This window comes from Lontra canadensis, unplaced genomic scaffold (assembly GCF_010015895.1).
Source record: "Lontra canadensis isolate GAN:19392208 unplaced genomic scaffold, GSC_riverotter_1.0 scaffold87, whole genome shotgun sequence".
Lineage (NCBI taxonomy): Eukaryota > Metazoa > Chordata > Mammalia > Carnivora > Mustelidae > Lontra > Lontra canadensis.
The window spans coordinates 5,157,846-5,177,437 of NW_022631081.1; the positions used below are offsets into that span (position 1 = coordinate 5,157,846).

Here is a 19,592-nt window from a genome sequence, read left to right on the forward strand (position 1 = left end):
CACTCTGGGGGAGCCAGATGACATGTCATGAAGACACTCAAGGACACTCAAGTAGCCCTACAGAAAGGCCCACATGGTGAGGAACTGAGGGCTCATTCAACAACCATACTAGGAAGCAGATCCTTAAGGCCCAGTCAAGCCTTCAGATGAATACAGCACCACCTGACCTCCTCTGCCCTCTGCCTTTGGTAATAGCTTTCTTGAGATATCATTCACATACCATACAATTCCCTCACTGAAGGTATACAACTTAATGGTTTTAAGTACAGAACATTTTCATCATTTCAAAAAGAAATCCTGTAACAAGTAACAATCATTCTGCCTTCCTCCCTTCTCCTAATTAGCCACTAATCTATTTCATGTCTCTATAGAGTTGCCTATTCTGTACATCTCATATAAATGGAATCATACAATAAATGGCCTTTTGTGACTAGCTCCTTCCACATAGCATGATGTTTTCAAGGTTCATTTCTGTTGTAGCATGTATTAGTACTTCATTCCTTTTTATGACTGGATAATATTCCATTGTATACGAATGTTCCATTTTGTTTATTCATTCATTAGCTGCTGGGCCCTTGGATTGTTTCCACTTTTTGGTTACTATGGATAACGTTTCCACAAACATTCATGTAAAAATTTTTGTGTGAACATATGTTTTAATTTCTCTTGGGCACATACCTAGAAGTAGAATTGTTAGATTATGTGGTAACTCTATCTTTAACCACTTGAAGCACTGCCAGGCTGTTTCCAAAGTGGCTACACCATTTTACATTCTCACCAGCAGTGTTTGAGAATTCTGATTTCTCCACATCCTTGCCAACATTTGTTGTTGTCTATCTTATAGCCATCCTTAGTGGGTGTAAAGTGGCATCTCATTATGGGCTTTGCTTGCATTTTTCAGCTAATGATGTTGATCATCTTTTCATGCTTACTGGCCATTTGCATATTTTCTTTGAAGAAATCTGGCATATATCTTTACTGTAACCTTGTGAGAACCTGAACAAGAGCCACTCAACAAGGCTACCCTTTAATCCCTAATTTTCAGAAACTGTGTGATAATAAATGTTTGTTGTTTTGAGATATTATGTTTTGAGATATTTATTACACAGCAAGACATAAGTAACACAGAAAGATTCAGGTATATGTCTTGGGTACCCACTATTAATACTACTGGAAGTCCCAGCCAATGCAATAACATAAGAAAAAGAAATACAGGGGCACCTGGATGGCTTAGTAGGTTAAGCATCTGCCTTTGGCTCAGGTCATGATCTCAGGGTCGTGGGATCAAGCCCTGCATCGGGCTCCCTACTCAGCAGGGAGTCTGCTTCTCCCTCTCCTTCTGCCTCTCTCTCAGAAATTAAAAAAAATATACAAATTGTTAAGTTTGAAATGGAAGGAAAAAAAACTGTCATTGTTTGTAGATTGATTTATCCATCCAGAAACTGCAGGTGTATCCAATGCCTGGGATGGGAAAAGCAGTGTAATGGAATAGAGTAAGTCCAGAAAGATCCAGATTTGAGTCCTAGCTTCTCCCTTACTTTCTGTGTGATCTTAGGCAAGTCCTTTTGCCTCTTTGTGCCTATTTGTGAAATGGGGATGAGAATAGTGCCTATACCATGAGGACTGACGTGATTGTATATAAGGTACCTCCGTGGCTGACATATAGCAGCCTTGGGTAAGTAGACAGGGATTTGAAGGCAGGAGCCAGGCAGGATCACTGGGTGACTAATTTAATGCCCAGTCTCCAGGCTGCAGAATGTGGGCTCCTTCCATTCTTCCAACTGACTCCCGCCTGCCAGTCGGATCCCAGGAGGTTCAGTAGATCTTACCCACACCCTGAGTTCAACCTCTGATTCCACTTCCCCTCCCTAATCAGCTTAGGGGAAGTCCTTTATCTTGGCTGGATTCCCATGATATAATCTATCGGTTGGCGCACTCACACCTACCTTTTTCTTTTCTTTTTTCTTTTCTCTCTCTCTCTTTCTCTCTCTCTCTCTCTCTCTCTCTCCCCCTTTCTTTCTTTCACTTCCCAGGAGTTAAAGGAGCTCACTGACATCAGGTCATGAATAGACCACGTGAGTTCATATGGCATGAGATCCCACCTCCAGAACTGTTGGGAAACAGGGAGCAGAATGGGCCCTGAGAGCTCTGTCTAACTCAATGTGGTGACCACAGGGGGTCTTGGGACAGAATGCCACTGAGGACAAGAATCACAACCCTCCTATTCAGGTGTCACTTGACATTTATATTTTCACCAAGCCCAAGTGGTAAGGTTGCCACATAAAATACAGAGATGCCCAGTTACGTTTGAATTTCAGAAATCAGTGAATAATTTTTAGTTTAAGTGTATGTTCCCGGGGCACCTAGGTGGCTCAGTGGATTAAAGCCTCTGCCTTCGGCTCAGGTCATGGTCTCGGGGTCCTGGGATCGAGCCCCACATCAGGCTTTCCGCTCAGCAGGGAGCCTGCTTCCCCCTCTCTCTCTGCCTGCCTCTCTGCCTACTTGTGATCTCTGTATGTCAAATAAATAAATAAAATCTTAAAAAAAAAAGTGTATGTTCCCAACATTGCAATTATTTTTTGGTTACCTGAAATTCTAATTTAAGTGGGTGTCTTGTGTTTTTTATTTGCTGCATCTGATGACCCTACATAGCAGTGAGATGAGGATAAGCAGGGCAGCAACTCTTCATCCCCCTTCACAGTGGAGGCACAAGGAGGAGATAGGACTTGCCCAAAGCTCCACTGCTTATCCACCTTTTCAATCTACATAGGGCTCTTTGTCTGAGGATAAAACCTGGGCTATTTGTTGGCTCTAACTCAGAGACCTTAGCTCACAACCCCCCCTTCGCTCTTGGGGTTGGGCTGGCCCTTGAGGACCTTGAGGACCTTGGGAGTCTAACTCACTCAACAGAACTGAGAGGGTGGTGGGAAGCATAAAAGAAGGATCAAGAGACCAGAGGGGGATCTGACTGCAGAACTCAAGCCCTGGTAGACTAAATAATAAATATCCCATTTCTACAGCCAAGCACTCAAGTTCTCAAGCATAATTTTTGTTTTGTTTTGCTTTGTGTTTTAAAGATTTTATTTATTTACTTGACAGAGAGAGAGCACGCACAGAAGCAGGAAGAATGGCAGGTAGAGGGAGAGGGAAAGGGTGAGGCAGGCTCCCCCTGAGCAGAGAGCCCGACATGGCGCTTGATTCCAGGACCCTGGAATTATAACCTGAGCTGAAGGCAGACACTTAACCGACTCAGCCACCCAGGTGCCCCTCAAGAACAGTTTTATCTGTCAATTTGCCCAAAGTCAATGACAGATAGAAGTTAGAGCTAGAATGAGGCTTTGGGCCTCTTGACACCCAGGGCTCTTCCTACTGCTCTTGGGTCTGGACAAGAGGGCCCAGGGGGAGCCCCCTCATGCCCAGACTAGGGAGATGGGAGCAGGAAGGCTTGTGGGTTCAGCAGAGTACACCCTTCCGGAGCCCACAATGTTTGGGGCAGCCTCTGCTACCATCTAGTGGGCACTCAAAGCCAGCACCTCGTAGAGAACCCGAACAAAGAAGGCTGTCTTTGCAAGTTTCTGGTCCCTTTTTGCACCTTCCTGGTCCTTCTTCTCTGGGCTCTACCCTCTAACTCACTGTAGAACCGTGATAAGCCCGTCGCCTCTCTGGCTCTCAGTTTTCTCTCTTGGAACACAGATTCTCCAAATTGCAGCAGGCCTGATCTTTCTAAAACAGCCCTCGCCGAGTCTGTCCCCTGACCCACCCTGGGCTTCAGGTTGAAGCCTGTCATACCATGCATGATTTAAGCCTACCAGATCCCCACTTCTCCACTCTAGTGATACAGGGCTATTTTTATTTCTTTAATAACTAGCCCCTCTTAAGACTTTTGTATATGCCATTCCCTTTGCCTAAAACGCTCTCTTTTACCTGGCTTATTCCTACTCATCCTTCATGTGTCAGTTTAATCACCCACTTCAGGAAGCCCTCTTTCTTGACGCCCCCAGCCCAGGACGGCAAGTGTACTTTAGGCCCCCAGAGAAGATTGATTTAGGTCTCAAAGAAGATAGGAACCTAGAAGATGTCAACTTCAGTCCTAGAAGAGGTCCTTTCAGCCCATTCAGCCCACCCACAGTTTCAGGGTTCAAACTAACCTGATTTTCCATCCCACTCTGCCACAGTTAGGCAGTGTGAACTTCGGGTCCACCTCTTTCTCACAGGTGAATAAATCACACTCCGTCCACTAGTGCTGGACAACAGAACTCTAAGGTGAGCTACAAACATAATTTGGAATTTTCTAGTCACAGTTTAAAAAGTAGAAGAAACATGGGAAATTCATTTTCATGATCCACTTTTTTAAAGAGTTTATTTATTTATTTGACAGAGATCACAAGTAGGCAGAGAGGCAGGCAGAGAGAGAGAGAGAGGGGAAAGCAGGTTCCCCGCTGAGCAGAGAGCCCAATGTGGGGCTCAATCCCAGCACCTTGGGATCAGGACCTGAACTGAAGGCAGAGGCTTAACCCACTGAGCCACCCAGATGCCCCTCATGATCCATGTTTATGTAATCCATGCATAAAATATTATTTCAAAATGCAGTCAATATTCTAAAATTATCAATGACTTATTTCACATTCTTTTCCTCAAACTAAGTCTTTGAAATCTGGTGCGTATTTTACACTTAATGTGTGTCTCAATTTGGATTCCATGTTTCTAGCACTCATGAGGTCAAAAGCCACTGTATTGCACACACACATCTGTGTGGGTATTACCTGAGTGTGTACATATGTAAAAATTTGTGGAGCTGAACACTTAAGACTTTGACCTTTTTTGTGTGCAAATTATATCTAGTCTTGAGAAAAAAACAAAAGAGTAATTCCAGTTCTGGCCTGAACTTGGATGGACAAAGGGTGGAGCAATTTCCTGGAATGGGAGAGGTTGAAGGTAAACAGATGGGGTACAAGGTGAGAAAAAGCTGAGAGCCTGAGGGTTTTTGTCCCTTTAGATCTTTGTTGCTCCCAGGCCCTGGGAAAGTGTGCAGAGACACCTAACCAGGAGCTGTTCAGGTAGCAGGTGCCAGGGATCAGGTAGACTTGGTACCTAGGACTTGTCCCCAAGACTTGAGAGGGGGTCATGGGTCCCATCCAAACTTCTCTCCTGGACTCCACAGTCCTAGGCTCTTCCCATTCTCATGTAGGGGCTATGGGCATCTCCTCTACCTAGGATTGCTAGATTAGGAAAAAATAAAAGTCACCAAGTTAAATCTGAATTTGTGATAAACAACAAAAAATTTTAGTATAAGTATGTCCCATGTGTTGTTCATGTGAAATTCAGACTTACCTGGATATCATGTATTTTATTTGGCAGCCTGACTTCTAGCTCATCTCCAGGACTCTGAAACATGCAATCTGGCTCTACTTCCCGGTGGGATGTTGACATTTTTTCATCTCTCTTAGCTTTAGTTTTCTCGTCTGTAAAATGGTCAATAATTCTTTCTTTAATGATATATTAAGAGGACTCACTGAGAAAAAATATTTAAAAAGGACTCCCCATAAAGCCTGGCACATAGTAGGCCTTAAGTGAATATTCTACCTTTTCTTCCTGGGCTTCTGGAGGTGGAAGGCAGAGATGGGCTGCCCAGTGAGGGCCCCTCCTCCCTACACCCAGGGCTTGGACCCCAGGATATCTTAGTGCATTCCAGATTTTCCTCTCCTTCACTAGTTTTCCCCTTCCTTGGTTTTCTAGACTTGGTTTTCACACCTCATGTTTTGGGAACATCCCAGAATCCTCTGGAAAGAGCCTATCTCCCTGGAATAAGGTGTTCCTGATCTGGATCCCAGAAGATTCCAGAATACGGCTCTGACACCATCTCGTGGCCATGTCCCTAAACAAATAATGCTATCCAGACCCAAACCTAGGAAGCCAACAGGTCACCATAAGGGCAGAGTCCTAGGCCAGGCTCCAACAGGAGGCAGAAGAAACAGACCCTAAGCTGTCCTGGGGCACAAGGCTTAATGGCAGGGGTGCAATGAGCTTTATCTTAACCTTAGGACCTAGGCACAGAGAACAAAAGGAACCTAAGGCCCAGGGGTTTAGTAACATGCCCGAAGGCATAACAGCAAGGATTTGCGCATTTGCCAGGGGTTGGGTAACTAGGTCATGTTCCTAACCTGCCAGCCTCCTTCGTTTAAGGGTTGGAGTTGAGGAGGATTAGGGGATGATTTCTCTGGCCTTTTCTCCCTTCTGTCTGCACACATGGTCTTCCTCTCTGAGCTTCCTGTACCCATGAGGGGAGGCTGACTCCAGCCTAGGGTGAAGGGTGAGGGTGGGGGTGGGCCAGGCCCAGGGAATATTCTCCCCCATGTCAGGTGAGGAGACTGGAGTAAAAACGTGATGCCATCCACCAGAGTTGGGCTGGTTCCTAGGATCCTGGAATATTTCCCCCCTGCATTGAATAGAAGAGAAAACTGAGGCTCAGAGAAGGGCAAGGACCTGTGAGCCTCAACTGATCCAAGAAGCCAGAAGGTCTACCAGACTTCTTGCCTCTCCTCAACTGGCAGATACACATCTGAGGCCTCAAGTCCTTAATCATAGCTTTCTCATCCCCAATTACTTCAATTACTTGCCTTTTCCCACTGTTCAACCTTCCTGGTCCTTCAAACTCCTTGACTGATATTCCTGCTCCCTCTGAGGCTCTGCAGTGGCCTCTTACTTGTCTTGTGCTCCTAATCTCCACCCTCTCCTCTGTACCCTGGAGAAGATCTGAATGCCTCTGCATGGATTCCAACCACGCGTGCCCTAGCCCTTTCCTTCCTCTCCAGTCCCATCCCTCCCTCCATCCCTTCACAGACCCTACTCTCTGGCCCAGGGTAGTGAGGCAACATTTCAACAGGTGCTGGTTTTGTAGGCAGATTCCAATCTTGAGTGTGAACTTTACCAGCTGTGTGGCACTGGGCATGTTGCTTAACTTCTCTGGGTCTCTAGATCCTCATATGTAGTAATACTTGCTTCATGATTCAGGGGTGAGGATTAAATTATATAAAACCCTTAGCACAGTGTGTAGCACCTTAATAAACATTCAATAACTATTAGCTGCCAGCATTAGTATTAATATTAGTATTAATATCAGAAGAGGAAGGGGAGGGGAAGGAAGGGGGCAGGAGAAAGGTTAGAGCAGTTAAAATGAGAGTCCTTGGGATGCTCAGAGCAAGCAGAAGAAGAAATAAGAGCATTTCTATTTATTTTAATCTTTCCCACTGGAATGAATATTTTTTTAAAAGATTTTATTTATTTATTTGACAGAGAGATCACAGGTAGGCAGAGAGGCAAGCAGAGAGAGAGGGGGAAGCAGGCTCCCTGCCGAGCAGAGAACCTGCTGCAGGGCCTGATCCCAGGACCCTGAGATCATGACCTGAGCTGAAAGCAGAGGCTTAACCCACTGAGCCACCCAGGCACCCCTGGAATGAATATTTTTTATTCATCATAATTTGTTGTAAGCATTAAATAATATTAAATCCAGGCTGGGTCATAGGAGAATACATGCAAACATCACCAACAGTGTGTTTTTGTGGTCCATAAGTGCCTTAATGTGGTAAAACAGAGAAGATATTACTTGATATATTTTTTAAACTGAAGTGCTTCCAAGTTTGGTAGTTTCAATTCTGCTATTTCTTGAGAATGTCTTTAATAACAAGAACATGAAGAAATAAACAGTGCTGGTTCCCTAACATTAAAGTTTCAGGAATGTGGTTATTGCTTTCCAGAAGAGACCATGAGAATGACCTTATTTCTGACAAAGGAAAAGTTGAACTCCTGCCTTTAGTCTGCCTGATGAACCCAGCAAAAACAGAAAGGGAGAATGTAATTGACAACTTTGTCTTAATTGAAGCTGATGCTCCCATGTTGTTTTATAATGATGGTACTCTGGCTTTTTCAAAGGAATTAGCTCAAGCAGGAATTTTTAAAAGTATACAGAGCTCATTCAGTGCTAAGCTTGTTCTACATACTCAAAATAATCTTCTGAAGAAATAAATTTCCCCATTAAATGAATGAGGAAATGGAGGCTTCTGTAAGTGAAACGGCTCATCTAAATTCACATAGTTGGTGAGCATGGGAATTTTCAATGCCCTCCAGCCAAAGACCACAGGAACATACCTGCGGTTGGATAGGTTGGTTTATTACTTGTTATCACAAAGTGGGCAATGCAAAACATAAGGAATGATGGGGCATCTCAGTAACAGAGGGTTAGGAAGGACATTTAGGATTTGGGCTTGGATTAAGTAATTTGGGGGAGGGTATATGTTCAACAGGCGAACACCAAGGCCTACCTGTGTGTGCCACGCCAGCTCCTGGATACCAGGGACTGCTTTTATTTTTCTCAGAGCCTGAACCCAGATCCAGGTTTGTGTGGTTGGAAACATTTCCCGTGTTACTCTCTGTTCGTAGAAACCTGAAAAGAAGACAAGCAGACAAAGAATTTCATCTATGAGTTTATTTCGTCTACTACCTTCACCACCCACTCAGACTCAACCTCTCCTATAGTCCTTGGGATAATTGCAGACAGTTAATGAATATTTGTTGAATTAATGAAATAATGAAAATGTCAAAAACTCCAGAGAACAACTATCTGGGTGCAAATTGCATCTCCACCACCTATCAGTATGTGATTTGGAAATTCTTTAAAAAGATTTTATTTATTATTTATTTGTCAGAGAGAGAGCACAAGCAGGGGGAGCAGCAGGCAGAGGGAGAAGCAGGCTTCCCACTGAGCAAGGAGCCTGATGCAAGACTCGATCCCAGGACCCTGGGATCACCACCCAAGCTGAAAGCAGAGACTTAACCAACTGAGCCACCCAGGCATCCCTGGAAATTTTTAATTAAATGATAAAACTGTGTAAACTTTAAAAAGTTTTTCTTTACCCATTTGTAAAATGGAGATAACCACCAAAGCCATTCAAAGGACTGCTGTGAGGGTCAAATGAACTATTGTGTGGAGTGTGCTTAGTTAGAGCTCAGCAAATGTTAACTATTGTCATTTTCAGGATAAGTAGTGTGTTAGTTTTGTGATCACGTGTTCAAAATTTTTCCCACGAGGCATGAAAGCAAAGATCTTGTCTTGTCTCTTATCACCAGTCCCTAACACAAACAAATGTTTGATAGATAAATAAGTAAATTGGCTAAAACCCAGGAACTCCCACATTTAGATGATAAATTTTAATAACTTAAATAAAAGTTGCAAAAGTATATAAGGAACTTTCATGTACCCTTTACCTAGATTCACTACTCTTTAATATTTCACCTCATTTGCTTAATCATGCCCCCCCCCCACATACACGCATTTTTCTCTGAGTAATCCAAAATTAAGTTGTGCCCTTTTAGCTCCAAAATACTTCGGTGAGTATTTCCCAAGAACAAGGGCATTCTCTTAACAAAGCCACAATAGAGTGATCAAATTTAGAAAATTTAACATTGATACAATAGACATTAAGAACTAGTCCACAATCCATATTCAAATTTGTCACTTATCTCAATATTGTACATCACACCTATTCTGCTTCCCATTCCCCCTCCAGAATGCAATTTAGAATCACACACCACATTTTGTTGTCATGCCCCTTTAATCTCTTTTAAACCAGGATAGCTCCTCAGCCTATCTCTGTCTTTCATAATACTGACAGTTATTTTGTAGAGTGCCCTCGATTTGGGATTATTTCATGCTTCCTTGTGAGATTTGGGTTATACATTTTTGACAGAAATATCACAGAAGAGATGTTGTGCATCTTATTGGAAGGACCATGATCTTTACTTGACCTATAATTTGGATCACTTTGATTCACTTGCTCTTCGAGATTATACCTCTGTAAAATTACCATTTTCCTTTCGTAGTCAATAAATAATTTATGGGAGACACTTTTAATGTGTAATTACCCTGTTCCTCTAGTTTTACCGTTTATTATTGTTATTCTAACTCCATCAGTTTTGTTAGTTGGGATTCTACTAAAAGGAGGGGTTTTCCCTTCTCCTTATCTATTTAATTCTTTATTTATATCAGCAAAGACTCGTGGGTTACCATTTTATTTCATTAGTTACACTGTCACTATCATCATGTATTTTGATGCTCAAATTGCCCCTATTTGGTCAGTGGTATCTCCTTCAAGTTAGCTCCTGTGTCTTTTAACACGTTCTCCTCATTCTGATTCCCATCATCCTTACATTCCGATTCAACAAGATGTTCCTTTCCCTGGTACTTTCCCTGCCCTGACTCAGGCTCTTTGAAAGAGCTGCCCAAGAGCCCCTGTTTCTCCGCTTCCCGCCCTCAGGCGGAACCTTTGAGCCCGTGACCTGGGCGGGAGAACCGCGCTGCGGACCAACCTTTTCCGGTTATGGCCGGAAGTCCTCTAAGAGGGGCGGCTTTGTGTCAGGTGACCGAGTCTGCGTAGGAGTGATCGCAGTTCTTACCCGACAGCCTAAAGGGACGGAGTGGCAGGGCATCGGACGGACGGATAAGCTGGGTTGGCCGCAGCGGTGTTAGCTGGACAGAGGCAGGTACGTGATGGGCTCGGGTGGTAGTTTAGGGGCTGTCGAAGTTGAGGGACGCGGGCAGGGTTTCTGCCTTAACCGGGCCCACAGGCTGAGACACCTGACCCAGCGGCGCAGAGACAACCACCTCCGCTCTGCTTGGGACCCTCCGTCCCAGAAGAGAGGTGCAGTCGGCGTTGTGGTCTTTTATCCTGTGATTATAGTTTTGGGAAGGAAGGAAAAGACAGCCACGAGCTCTCCTTTCCGGGCAGGAACTCACTCTGACTCACTTTCTGTCCCCGGCTCGAGACAGCCTTTCTCAGGTGGATGTGCTTTAAATGATTTTGCACAGTTGGGCTTGGGAGTGAGAGAGCCGAGAGACTTCGCTGCATACAGCCAGTTGTGCGTTATGGGCCCAATCCATTCCCTTTGTTGAGCCTCAGTTTCCTCGTTTGTAAAACAGGGCAGTGTGCCTAAAATATGGTTCTTATAATGGTCTGTTTTGAAATGTCTCGAGGTGCATGCTTTACAGTGCCGTTCTCAAATAAGACTTCTGATTTAGAATCTGGGTCGAAACCTGGGATCGTTTTGAACATAACACCTCGGGGGTCCTGTACACACTGATGTTTGAAGGCCACTGATTTGAAGTGCTTTCCTGCTGTGAATACTAGATATCCGTATTCTTTGCTTTGAGGCAGCTGGAGCCATCTCTGGATCTTTGAAAGAATTGGGATGTTTAGCCCAGAAAAGAAAAGTAGAAGGAAACTGTCTTTTAAAACGGAAAACAATTGTTATGGTGAAGAGTGCTTCACTTTTTATCTTTGGGGTTGAAAGTGGCAGAGCTCGGACCAGTAGGCAGATTCTCTTGGTTTAATTGAAGAACTTAATGCTGGTCAGAGGTGACCAGCAATGGAATGGATTGGCTCCAAAAGTAATGAACTTCCGGTTAAAGGAGGTATATAGATATTAGATGGAGGTCCTTTCCAACCTGAAATGTCTGATTCTAAGTAACTCTTTCAACCTTTCTCGTGCTGACTGACTTATATTTTCTGCCCTCTTTTCTTGACACCTCCATCCCCCCCTCCCCCAGCCTACATTTTCTAGAAGTAAGGCCAGTGGTGTGAATTAATGTAATCTATCCCTGTGCACCATCTTTTTTTTTAATTTAATTTTTAAAAAAGATTTTATTTATTTATTTGACAGAGATCACAAGTAGGCAGAGAGGCAAGCAGAGAGAGAGGAGGAAGCAGGCTCCCTGCTGAGCAGAGAGCCCGATGTGGGGCTCAATCCTGGGACTCTGGGATCATGACCCGAGCCAAAGGCAGAGGCTTTAACTCACTGAGCCACCCAGGTGCCCCTGCACCATCTTTTTTTTCAGGGACTTTGGAATGGCCCATCTGATAAGGGCTCCTTAAGTGTTGTTGAATAACTAAGGAGGTACCCCACCCCATTGGTTTGTAGCTTATGTTCTTAGAGTAATTTGGAAATGCTGTTAAAGACTTCGTGTTTGAGGGCACCTGAGTAGCTCAGTCAGTTAAGCATCTGCCTTGGGCTTAGGTCTTGATCCTGGCCTCCTGGGATCGAGTCCCGCATTGGGCTCCTTGCTCAGCGGGGAGTCTACTTCTTCTTTGCCCTCTGCTCATGATCTTTCTTTCTCTTTCAAATAAATAAAATCTTTATTTACTTGAGAGAGAGAGAGAGAAAGAGAGACTGTGTTTGATCAGGAGAAGCCAGTGAACTCTTTGGCTCACAGAATTGAGGAGCCTCTGTCAAGAAGGGCCCCTCAGGGTTGTTCAGGCCGGCCTTTCCTGCCCGGGTCATAAATCCCTCTTTAATCCTCTCTCCACCAATGTATTATATAATATAGCTCTTGTATCTAATGAGAGAATTTTTGCAATCTGTCGGCTAACTTTTCATCCAGCATTTAAAACCAGTCATCCTAGGGATTTGACTTGCCTGCCAGTTCATCCTCCCTAATGTACAATCTACAGGTAATGCTTCTAGCATATCTTTAGTTTTCTTTTCTTTTTTAGATCTTATTTCTTTATTTGAGAGAGGGAGAGCAGGAGCTGTGGGGGTGGGGAACAATGCAGAGAGACAAGCATACTCCCCACTGAGGGCAGAGCCCCAGGGCTCATGCTTGGACCCTGAGATCATGACCCGAGCTGACCGACCCACCCATGCACCCCTAGATTATCTTTAGTTTTCTTTTTTCTTTTTTTTTTAAATTTTATTTATTTATTTGGAGAGAGTGTGCACTAGTGAGCTCAGGCACACAAGCAGGCAGAGTGGCAGGCAGAGGCAGAGAGAGAAGCAGGCCCCCCGCCAAGCAAGGAGCCCAATGTGGGACTCGATCCCAGGATTCTGGGATCATGACCTGAGCCGAAGGCAGCGGCTTAACCAACTGAGCCACCCAGGCATTCCTGTCTTTAGTTTTCTAGTAGAATGTTGAAGTTCCTAAAAGTAGGTCGTGTTTTCAAAACTTGTAAGAATATTTAGAGTGCCCTATGGAGCAAAGATTCCATATTATGACCCAGTTCTGCTCACATCCTATCCCCCTCCCGAAAAATAGATTGTGTTTGAGTTAAGGCTTCCTGCTTGTGTTTACCTTCCTGCTTTGTTTGTGTTTCCTAGGATTAAAAACAAAATTGTGAAATGCTTATTCAGATATTATCCAGGTGCTGGTTTAAAATGATCATAAATTGGTGATATCTTTAATACTTACTAATCTGAAATTTTCCTTTTAAAAAAGTACCTGAATCAGCATTTCCAAAGTGTGCTCTTCAGGCCACTTCTCGGAAGCGATGCCTCTGAAAAAAAGTGTTCCATAGTAAAAATAAGTTTGGAAAATGCTGTATATCATTATCTTTTCTTGGAACTTCTCAGCGTATAATACCACATTAAATATAGTGAGATGTCCTATAATAAAGAAACATACCTAATCTTGTTTAACCTAGCGTTGCCAGACTTAATTGATGTGCATGCAACACTTCTTTTTTAATTGAAGCACTCATTGGCAAATTCTTTTTTTTTTTTTTTTTTTTTTTATTTATTTAAGTAGCCTCTACACCTAATCTGGGGCTTGAACTCATGACCCTGAGATCAAGAGTCTCATGCTTTTCTGGACTGGACCCACCCTGGTGCCCCTTACATTGACAAATTCTCATCTGGAGAGTCTGCAGTTTATGGTATACAGGCCAAATCTGGCTCTATTGCCTGTTTTTGCATGGCATGTGAGCTAGGGATGGATTTTATATTTTTAAATGGTGGGGAATAGATCCAAAAAAGAATAACGTTTTGTGATATGTGAAAATTACAGGAAAATTAAAAGTATAAATAAGATTTTATTGGAATACAGCCACACCCATTAATTTACATATCATCTTTGGCAGAAGAGTTGAGTGGTTGCTCCAAAGACCATATGGTTTACAGTCTAAAGTATTATGGTATGGCATTTTACAGAAAGAATTTACTAGCCCCTGACTTGCATTGTGTACATTTTTTAAAGTTTTTTCCATGTACATTTTTTAACTCTTCGACTTTTTTACATTTTTAACTTTTTTAACATTTTAAAACTTTTGTATAATTTATTTTATTTTGAAATAATTTTAGACTTACAAAAATAATACACAAACTTCCTGTATACTTTTCACCCAACTTTCCCTGATGTTAACGTTTTACATAGCCATGTTAAAATTATCTAAATAAGTAATTTAACATTAATACAATACTACTAACTAATCTATAGACTTTATTCAGATTTAGCCATTTGTCTGCTAATGTTCTTTTTCTTTTCCAGGGTCCAGCCCAGTTTCCCACATTGCATTTAGTTGTCAAGTCTCCTGAGTCTCTAGTGATCTGAGACAGTTCCTCAAGTCTTTTTTTTTATGTATAAAGATTTTACTTATTTATTTGACAGAGAAGTCACAAGTAGGCAGAGAGGCAGACAGAGGGGGAGTGGGTAGCAGGCTCCCTGCTGACCAGAGAGCCTGATGCAGGGCTCTATCCGAGGACCCTGAGATCATGACCTGAGCTGAAGGCAGAGGCTTAATCCACTGAGCCACCCAGGCACCCCTCCTCAAGTCTTTTTTGTCTTTCATGACTGTAAACTTTATTTTTTTAAGCTTTTATTTATTTGAGAGAGAGAGAAAGCATAAACGGGGGGGGAGGGGCAGAGGGAGAAGCAGGCTCCCCACTGAGCAGGGAGCCCTATGGGGTGGGGGTGAGGGACTCATCCCAGGACCCTGAGATCATGACCTGCATGACCTGAGCTGAAGGCAGAGATTTTTGTTTTTTAAAGATTTTATTTATTTATTTATTTATTTGACAGAGATTACAAGTAGACAGAGAGGCAGGCAGAGAGAGGGGAAGGGAAGCAGGCTCCCTGCTGAGCCGAGAGCCCGATGCTGCAGGGCTCAATCCCAGGACCCTGGGATCACGACCTGAGCCAAAGGCAGAGGCTTTAGCCCACTGAGCCACCCAGGCGTCCCTGTTGATTTTTTTTAAAACAAAATTCACATATTATAAAATTCACCATTTAAAGAGTATAATTCAGTAGTTTTTAGTATGTTCATAAGGTTGTATAATCATCACCACTGTTTTAATCCCAGACCATTTTCATGTCCCCTCAAAGAAAACCTGCACGTGTTTGCAGTCACTCCTTGTTCCCCCCTCTTCCATCCCCTGGCAGTCACTAATATGGATTCATATAGTATGTGCCCTTTTTACTACGTGTGGCTTTTTGTGTCTGGCTTCTTTCATTAAGCATATGTTTTCATAAGGTTCATCCATGTTGTGGCCTGTATTGGTACTTCATTATATTTGATGAATAATATTTCATTGTATGGTTACAGCACATTTTGTTTATCCATTCATTAATTTATTGACATTTAGGTTGTTTCTGCCCTTTGGTTATTATGACTAATGCTTCTGTGAACATTCATGTGCACATTTTTGTTTGAACATATTTTCAGTCCTCCTAGATGTGTCTCCTTAGGAGTGGAATTTGCTGGGTCATATGGCAACTCAATGTTTAACTTTTTGAAGAACTGCCAAACTGTTCCACAGCAGCTGCACCATTTTACGTTCCCATTAGCAATATGTGAGGGTTCCATTTTCTCCACATCCTCTTCAACACTTGTTATTGTCTCTTTTTGTTGTTATTATTATAGCCACCCTAGTGGTTGCAAAGTGGCATCTAATTGTAGTTTTTATTTTCATTTCCCTAATGACTGATGATGTTGAACATCTTTTCTTGTGCATATTGGCCATCTGTGTGTCTTTGGAGAAATGTCTATTCAGATCCTTTGTCTGTTTTGTAATTGAGTTATTTGTTATCACGCACATTTTTGCATGTAAATATTAAAAGAGTTTGCAGATTGCCTGAAGCCTCTTGAAGTAACTGAGAGTGAGCTGAACTGCAAAATCTGGGGCAATGCCAGTAACTCCCTGATCTGAATGAGGTTAGATTTGGACATGCTGAAGTGCAGAGTAATTGTCCCTTTGAAACTGCTGACCATTCAGAGCTTTTCTCAGCTCCAACCACTGCTGATCATGCAGAGGTGGGAGGGCCATAGTCAAGTAAAAGGGATACTACAGTATTATTTGAAATGTGATAAGACCACTAGGAGGTCCTGACATCTGAGAGCTACTCTGGTGGTTGTCTGGTCACAGTGGTGACCACAGGAGTCAGTGGTGGTTTGGAATACTCCAGACTTGTGATATTGGGCACCTGCTTGGGGTGGCAGAGCTACCAGTGCACCCATACCTCTTTTGACATCAGAGCATTTGGCTATACCCAGACCATCTTGCATATATAATTAAAAAATAAAACAGGGGCGCCTGAATGGCTCAGTTGGGTAAGCATCCAACTCTTGATTTTGGCTTAGGTCATGATCTCAGGGTTGTGAGATCAGGCCCTGCATCTGGCTCTGCATTGTGTGTGGAGCCTCTCCCTTGAGGTTAAGCATCTACCTTTAGCTCAGATCATGATCTCTGGGTCCTGGAATCAAGTCTCACGTCGCTCCCTGTTTGGTGGGGAATCTGCTGCTTCCTTTCCCTCTGCCCCTCTCCACCTCTTCCCAACTTGTGCTCTTTGCTCTTTCTCGTGCTCTCTCAAATAAATAAATAAAAATAAATTAAAAAAAAAGATTTTAATCTGTCCCTCTCCTTCTGCCCCTCCCCCTCTCTTTATTTTATTTATTTATTTATTAAAGATTTTATTTATTTATTTAACAGACAGTAGTAGGCAAGTAGGCAGAGAGGCAGGCAGAGAGAGAGAGGAGGAGCAGGCTCCCTGCTGAGCAGAGAGCCCGATGTGGGGCTCGATCCCAGGACACTGGGATCATGACCTGAGCCGAAGGCAGAGGCTTAACCCACTGAGCCACCCAGGCGCCCCTCCCCCTCTCTTTAAAAGAAAGTTTTTACAAGGAAAAGAGACACTTTAATTTTCAATATTTCTAATGTTTTAAGTTACAGTAAACTAAATGAGTATTTTATTTTTCACTTCACTAAGCATGTGTACCAATAGTAAGAGTGTTTTTAATGTGATAATATTTTAAAAGTTCACAGACAATTGTGATTTTCCCATTATTATGACCATTTTTCATAGTATCAGCTTGCATTTTTATTGTTCTGCTTTACTGTACCAAACAAGGGTTGTCTGCATTTTCCTCCAGCATTTTATTTGTTGGTAGAATTCGTGTCCTTAATAAAAAAAATGTCCAAAATGCAGAATCTTTACATTTAACTAAGAGGAATTATTCAGTTAGACTAATGCACACCATTCCCCTTTTACTTCAGACTTATACCAGATAAAGAGCATTTCTAGCATTAGGGGCCTGAAACGCTCTGACAGATAAATAAAATCTTAAAAAAAAAAAAAAGAAAGAAAAGAAAGGATATGTTTCCTTTTCCAAAAATTAGAAGGACTGGGAGATGAGGAATGAGATATGATAATCCTCACAATTAGGAACCAAATAGAGGCATATTCCTGAGAACAATTAATTGAGTAATTCACTCATTTAACAAGTATTTTAATAAAGTATATAGAAATTAAGATGGGAGACATTACAGTATAGATAACAGATTTTTCTTATTGATTTAGAAATAAGAAAAGATTTAGCCAAATGCCAAACTTTAAAGATGCAAGGAAAAAGGTATATTTTGGGGAGCAAATACCTTGAACAGGTGAGAGGAAATGTAATCCATGTATGAGTGGGTAGTTTAGCCTTAGTTAAGAGCAGAGATAGTTCATGCATGGTAGTAAAGAGAGAAAGAAGAATATAAGACTACAGACAGAGCCAAGTTGTCCTGTTTGGAAGTAGAAAGATAAGGCAGCTCTCTTGTTTTTAGTTTTTTTCAGGGAAATAGTAAGGATGGTCATTAGTGAAGGTGAAGAGAAAGTAGGGGCTGTTTATAACTGAAGGAGTAAAAAGTTACGAAACAGCCATCACAGACTCATAAATTACATTGACTCAAAATATGGTGAAAGGATTGCTAAAAATTGCAAGGGGTTTGGGGTGCCTGGGTGGCTCAGTTAGTTGTTGGGTGTCTACCTTCTGCTCAGGTTCCTTGCTAAGCGGGAAACCTGTTTCTCCCTCTCCCACTCCCCTGCTTGTATTCCCTTTCTTGCTGTCTCTCTGTTAAATAAGTAAATAAAATCTTTAAAAAAAAATTGCAAGGGGTCTTGAGGTCATAAATTCAAGGTAAGTTGATCAGAAAATCTCCTTCTTGTAGGCCTATTCAATTCTTTTAATATATCAATAAATAGGAAGTCATTATTTTACTGGTTTACATTTTTAAAGTAAGTCCTTTATGGAAACTAAGTGGGGGAAGGAAATTATGGAGGTATGCATATGGGGAAAAGGATGGACCATGAGATCTAAATAAGCTAAAAAGGAAGAAAGCACTTGAAGAGCCTTAATGTGCAGTAGAGAGAGGGTAAAGTTAGTGAACCAGCCATCCCAGGTATTTGAAGTCTTATCAAACTGAACAGTTAAGAAGGAATTTGCTAGAATTTGGGAAGTGGTGGTCAGATGATGAGACTACTGAAATACATGTTTTAATAGTCCAGTAATAGTTAATGACAAATTTTAGAGCCTAGCCACAGATGGGGGTTGGTGAAGTTGAGCAGAAAACAAGATATTAATGAAAAGCTTAAAGAAGCAAGTGGCTGGATCAGGTACCGGGCAGGTTATCTCTGGAGATATTGAACATACTCTTAAAAATAATGGGAAATGTGGTGGAGAGAAATGCAGTTACGCAGATGCTAAAATAGAGAAATTAAAGGACATGACCAGCTCAGTCAAAGGAAATATGTGCGCTGATTAGATTAGACTTGGTAACAGCTACACTGATAATCTATTCACAATAAGTTCTATTTAATACTTTCTTCTTTGAAGTGACTTTTTGTGTGTGTGTGTCTCTGTTCTATAAATTACACAGTGTTCTGTGAGGAGTTTGTAGAGAGGTACCTTTGCAGGTGTAAGGGGGGGGTCTGTGGACCATCATTAAATTTTTCTTCGTTCACTGATCAACCTAGAGGTTGGAACTATGTTGTAAAGAAGTCAGCTGTTTAACGAGGAATTAGGGCTAAACGAAGTACAGAGGTTTCTTTCAACCTAAATAAATTTTCCGCAGTTAATTTTGTTTTTTAATAAGCCCTATTTCCCCTATTAATAGGTATCACAGTACCTTAAAAAGGACACATAACTTTGGAACTTGTTTTTTGAAACAATTAGGAAGTTCTAAGTTGAAACTATTTCGGGTGAGAGGCACAAAAGAGTAATTTTAATTGTGAAGGTAATATACGCTCGTTTTGGGAAATACAGAAAAGCTTCCCTCTCTTCCTACCCACATTGTTTCTGAAAAGAGCCTTTATTAAGTTGCTTTATTTCCTTGTTTCTCCCCCAGTGTGTACATTTTTAATGGTTAGAACCATTCAGTGCACATAGTTCTATAGCTTGCTTTTTCCTGTTAGCATTTTTTTTTTTAAAGATTTTATTTATTTATTTGACAGAGAACACAAGTAGGCAGAGAGGCAGGCAGAGAGAGAGAGAGAGAAGCAGGCTCTGCACTGAGCA

The 19,592-nt window shown here is 42.1% G+C and overlaps 1 protein-coding gene across 1 annotated transcript in view; it reads left to right on the plus strand.

Moving 5' to 3' along the window:
• The first annotated feature begins 10,470 nt into the window (after window positions 1-10,470).
• RNF185 (ring finger protein 185) overlaps window positions 10,471-19,592 on the plus strand; it is a 37,399-nt gene continuing 28,277 nt past the window's right edge. Inside the window, exon 1 of the mRNA XM_032883456.1 lies at window positions 10,471-10,536. The gene's annotated coding sequence lies outside the window, so the exon portion shown is untranslated. The remainder of the gene's footprint in view (window positions 10,537-19,592) is intronic.